Source organism: Hipposideros armiger, unplaced genomic scaffold (assembly GCF_001890085.2).
Source record: "Hipposideros armiger isolate ML-2016 unplaced genomic scaffold, ASM189008v1 scaffold_146, whole genome shotgun sequence".
Lineage (NCBI taxonomy): Eukaryota > Metazoa > Chordata > Mammalia > Chiroptera > Hipposideridae > Hipposideros > Hipposideros armiger.
Window position 1 is genome coordinate 2,058,013 of NW_017731496.1, and position 6,000 is coordinate 2,064,012.

Here is a 6,000-nt window from a genome sequence, read left to right on the forward strand (position 1 = left end):
GGGAGCTGCTGTTCAGAGCACTGCAGTGAAAAGCCAGCTAATCCCAGCTAGGATGCCATCTGGAACCACTGGATTCTAGGGCAAATTATAACACCTCTGGGTCCTGGTTTCTTTATCAGTAAACTTAAGACGCTGGCTTTCCAATTCTTTATGTCCTTTGGTTTTGTGTGAATGTTGAAGTTCCTGGTGCTCATAAGAGCTTTGCATTCTAAGCTCTATATAGTTCTTCCATGAAATCAAAATCAGGCTTTCCAAGAAAAATCATTTTACATCTATAGTAAAACTTTGGTGATTCAGGTATGTTCAAGGAATAATAGGATAAGGTTCCAGTTAGATGAAGATTTATGCTCCCAACTTGACCTGTTTCTTAGAAGAAGGTTTCTAGAATGTTCTTGCCTCCTTCACTTTTGTAATGCACTATAAATACCAAGGCATGAGACGTGAAACAGGACCTCACTGGTACAGCACTTGGTACAGTCTCCAAGCCTGTGGACAGGAATGGCTGGCACCCCAGCTTTAAGGCTGGTACCCTCAGGGGCTGTAGCACTGGCGTTCTAGTGGTGAATTCTTACTTCTCTCCAGCTTACCTCCAGACGCCAACTCAACAGATGCACACAATTCAGTCTACAGAATGTATATAACTCACTGCTCCATTAGCATTTCTAATATTAGAAAAGGAGGCACTAACTACTTCTGCCACCACTTGTTATTTTCCACTTGCTGTTCCTGCCACCACCATTTCTGCTCTCCTCAGATCCAGGGTCTCCTTGGACAAGCCTGCTTCTGACAGGAATTAGAGGACAGCATAGCACGGGGCCTCAGTATCCCAGGCGCCCCCCACCCGCCACCCCAGGAAAGAGCCACACACACACTTTCAGTAGGTAGTATCTCCTCCTTGTGGTCTTTCAGGACACAGCCACTTAACAGTACACATATTCTTATCTATAGGGACAGACCACTCCAAGTCTTCCTCCGTACGTGCCCTGCAAACCAGAGGAAGGGTAAGAGGCACGGGTTTCTCACCTCTGTGCAAAAGTACATGGCAAATTCACCCACCAGAGGTTTTTCCTTAATTTCCAACACAAAACATAAAACACAACCTTTGCTCACAGGAACAGCAGCAGCAGCTTGGGGAGAAGGTATGCATTGGAGTTACAGACAATGGGGGACAAATTTGGAATTCCTACATGTCTACAGTTCACAAAGGAAATGTGAAGGAAGTAGTAAAAGTGCTTCAACTCAAACGTCTAAGTCTCTAGATTTACCACAACCAGCTCCATGTAAAGCAGACGCTTCCGTGCTTCTGCAATTTGCCTGAAGGGCCTTCATTGCAATGACAGTGACTTTGCTTAAGATTTAGGGGACACAGGATCCATTCTTTACACAGTGTTTGCACAGAGCTTCTGAGAGAAGGTTGGAAGACAAAATTAACTTACATGGAAACTTATTGGGTTCTGGTATCAACCAATTTGAATCGGAAATGAAATAATTAAAAACCCTCATTCTGCAAGATCACAGCACTCCTGATGTTGAACAGGAACCCCAAAAGTCACAGTCAAGATGAAGACATCAGATTTCTATGAGATGTTTATAACAATTGTTTGGCACAAAACTCATTTCCTGAGCTTTCAATTAACATAAAGGAACATATATTTAGAATGACAAACAGATTAGAAGTTGGGAAGAGGAAATACCACGGTTCCTGATACTCCTCAAAATAGAACATGCACACATTCTTCCTGTGAGGGAAAAAAAGTACCTGCATAAAGTCTATATATGTGTCCATTAGTCTCTCATTGGCCCAAAAGAATTAAGACAGTCAGTATACAAAAAAAAAAAAAAAAAAAAAAAAAAAAAAAAGGCATTTTGGAAAATTTCACACTTAAGCAAACAGCCAATCCACTGAAATCAAAGATGAAACTTCTGACTAAATGATTCAAAAACATTATCACGTCCTGGAAAATCAGGTATGTCTTGAAGGCTTCATACTTTCATTTCATGCAATAGCAATCAAATGCAGCTGACTTACAGCAATCATTTAGAGGCTGCACAAACAGTATAACAGATTTGGTAATGTCAGGGGCCGGAGCCAAGATGGAAAGCACAGATAAAAGACTTCTGAAACCAAGCATTTTGACCCAAATGAGGCAAGATTATTTTTTCAACTTTGATTATTCATTAATTCAACAAGTACTCACAGCCCATTGTGGCTGAGGCTGTTCCTGGTGCTGGGAAAGCGATGAGGAACAGGCAGATGTGTGCCTGCTCCACGGGGCTTCCAGCAGGTGGAGGAGCTCCACCATCCAAGGTCTCTCCTCCACTCCTGTAAACATTCCTTGTCTCGTGCAAATACACAGGGACGGGTCCCAGAGCCTGCTCCTTCCCTCCCACCTGCCACTCACCCCCTTTCCCCTTCACCATGAGCTCTGCCACACAGGCAGCCCTCTGTTCCTCTGGCAGGTGAGGCTCAGCCCCACTCCAGGGCCTTTGCGCATGCTGTTCCCTCTGCCTGAGCCACTCTCCCTCCAAGTCTCCAGAAACAAAGGCTTTTTCCTGTCCTTCAGCTCTCAACTCACATCTCTCCACCTTGGAGAGGCTTCTAGGGCCACTCAACCTAAAACAGCAGCACCTCTCCCTACCCCCCTCTTCCCACAGCCACCCTCTTTTATTGCTTTACCAGTACTTATCACTATCTGATATTATCTCCTTTATTGCTTCTCTGCTTTTTGTCTGACTCCTCCACTAAAATGTGGACTCACAGTGGGGCCTGTCTGTCCTGCGCACAGCTGTATTCTTGGTTCCTAGAAGCTGCCTGAAATACAACAGATGCTCAATAAATTCTTATTTAAGAAGAGCAAATATAGGCAATATTAGCAGTTTTCTATCACAACGACAGGTACCAAATAATAAAGGAAAAAGAGAACACTTTAAATGCTAAAAGATTTGTTTGATCAGTTAAACAAAAAGATCATTATAGCTTACACTAGTCTTAAACACATTTTCAAAAATAAACCTAATGGAAATATAAAGCTCAACATTGGCTATACTCAAATTTTATAATGTTTTATAATGTATCAGGCTGTTTTAGCATTCGCATTACTTATACCATTTATTCTATTCTGAAAGCACTCAATTTTCATTTAAAATAAAAGAGCCAAATATTTTCTGAAAGCATAGTCCCCCTTAGAACTTATTAATAACCTCCCAAACTGTACAGTTTGTAGTTATATTACAGCAACATTAAAATATGAGATATTGGTGACAATCTAAAGAAGGCAGGGACTTTAGTACCTACTAGCAAACAAGTTTTTTAAAACACAAACCACCTCTGTCTTCAATTTAATCAAAGATACAAGCCTTTCACCATGTTTAAACACATATTTAAACTCTTGAGAATTTTTCTTACAGTTTATCCTTAAAAATTTGTATCTGTTCTTTTATTCCTTGGGTTGAAACAAAGAGCTAAGGTGTTAATCAAGGAATACAATTTTAGTTACTGGCCATCACGGCTCATGCTTCAACACAAAGACACCAAAGAGTCTTATGGATAACTCTAAAATTACATACAAGCAAAAGATGTACACAGGAGAGAAGGGGCATTTATTTCCTGGAATGGGATGCAAAGAAGTAAGTTACTTATTGCCTCTGGGCCTTCGGGAATAATTGAAATCCACTTAAAAACCTCAAAAACTAATGCTGTACAATTTTATAGCAAAACAGAAACAACCTACACAGGTCTCAATAAAGAAGAGGTTAAATCAATTTTGGTTTATCCTTAATGGAGTGCTCAGCAGCTGTTAGGGAATGAGACAGCTCTCTTAGGTACTGATACAGAGACTGCCAAGATTTAGTACTCTACAGGGAGGGTGGGAAGCTGGTGCAGAACAGAGTATACAATGTGTCCTTATTTGCAGAAAGACAAACAAAAAGAACACATACTAAATGTTTATACTAGCATAGGCTTATCTGGAAAGATACATACAAGGAGCCAGTAACCCCAGTTCCTGGGGAGAACAGGGTGCTGCTATGGGGCATGGGGAGCTGAGAGGTATACTTTCCATTCTATAGCTTTTGATATCTACTAAATCTTCTAACTGTACATAAATTGCCTGTCCCACAAATTAATAAGATACATTTTAATATTAGAATATTTTATATTATTACCAACATATTATTCAAGGATAACCATAAAAAAGCAAACGCTTTCAAAAATCACAAAAGTTTCTTCTCTTTGATGGCATAGTTCCCGATCCTTAATTCCCAGAAGAGAATCCAAGTCTCCACTAATTAGAGAGGTGCGCTTGTGATCTCACCTATTACAAAGCAAATAAGCCTCAATTCAATTCTTGGAAGGGAAAAAGCTGCTCGCTTCACCTAAAAAACATACCTCATATTTAAATTGAGCGTGTAACTACCTAATGAAGCCTCCAAACCAACACAGTTTCCACCTGGCCATAAAACAAAGTCGAAGTAAGAAACAAGTAAGAGGATTGTCTCCTGCTTTTAAAAACACACTATACTTAGGTTTCCATTCCTCTGCCAAGCTCTGACAAGGAACCCTCTGATATTAGTGAAATTTCAGAACTGTGGCAAAATAATCATTGAGGGGAGGGGCAAGCATCAATTGCACTAAACAAAGGCTTATTAAGGTGTTTTCATTTGTGGGGGAGGGGAGTTTGCTTTAACTGTATTAGGAATCATTTTCGTACCCCTAACTGATACTAAGTGACATTAATTTTACTCCAAGCATTTTTTTTTAAGATTTAAAAGACAAATCTGAAAAGGAAAACGAACAAATAAGCAAACTTTAAACTGAAACTTTCCTGTTGAACGTATCTTAAAAGAACACAAAAAGAAATGAAAAAAAATCATTTCCATACGATTGCCACTCATAACAGTACACGTTGTATCAATATTTGACTATGAAACACACCCATACAAAAAAGGAACACAAAGATACCCAACTTCAAATAAGACCTCATGTATTTTTGGTAACCGAAGGTGAGGACCAGGATCCCATTTTTTAAGCCCAGATGTAAATTCACAACACCTGATGTGCAGTTTTCTATCGGTCAGAACTTATGATTCCAGCTCTGTCCTTTTAGACAACACATCAGAAGAGGCATGGTTTTTTTTCATGAAGGCTAACCGTGATCGCCAACACTTTAACTTTGCGTTTAATCAGTATAGCACCTCGGGATATGAGCATATAAAAAATACAGGTAAATCAAAGAGTACACTGTAAATACAGAAGGGACGAAGAACTAGTTTAAGGAAGAGTTGCGGCACTGGGTCACGAACTCATTTGATTGATCACATCGCCAAAGGAAAATAAAAATTAAAGCTGCTTTCCATCCCCCAGGTAGACTCTGGTCTTTGAATTTACAGCCCACCGCGGGGCAGAAGTTGGCAGCCGCAGGGTCGGCGCCCTCCGGGACCCAAGCGCGGTCCAAGGGCGCGCGCAGAGCGGCACGACGCGGAGCGCCTCGCCCCCTCCCCCCCACCCCGGTCCCTCGTCTCGGACGCTGCCCAGACCCTGGGACCGGAGCCGGCCGGAGCGCTGCCCCTCACCCTGCCCGGGCCGCCAGGCGCTCGCGGCGACGCGCCCATGGAACTGGGCTCCAGGCTCCGCGGCTCGGCTCCCCGCGCCGCGCCCACCGACCCCGGTACTCACGGGCCGCTCACGCGCCGCTATCTCGCCATCCCCCGCCGTCAGCTCTGCTGCCTCGGCCGCCGCCCGGGGGCTGCCCGGAGTCCGCAGTCGCCGGGGGCTGGAGGCAAAGAGGAGGGCCGAGCACGACCTCGCCTCCCAGTCCCAGCTGGGACGGCTCGAGGCGGCCACGGGCGAGGGGCGGCCCGCTGCCCGCTGCGAGCCCGGGGAGCACCAGCCGCCGCCAGAGCCTCGCGGAGGCAACGGTAACGGCCACCTCCACCGCCACGGCGGAGACGCTCCAGCCGGGTCTGCGGCGCGCGGGGGCGGCGCCTGCACGCCACTCGGCG

The 6,000-nt window shown here is 44.0% G+C and overlaps 1 protein-coding gene across 1 annotated transcript in view; it reads right to left on the minus strand.

Moving 5' to 3' along the window:
- Positions 1-5,976, minus strand: part of LIFR (LIF receptor subunit alpha) — a 68,523-nt gene extending 62,547 nt beyond the window's left edge. The window contains exon 1 of the mRNA XM_019650738.1: positions 5,675-5,976. The gene's annotated coding sequence lies outside the window, so the exon portion shown is untranslated. The remainder of the gene's footprint in view (positions 1-5,674) is intronic.
- Positions 5,977-6,000: the final 24 nt, after the last annotated feature.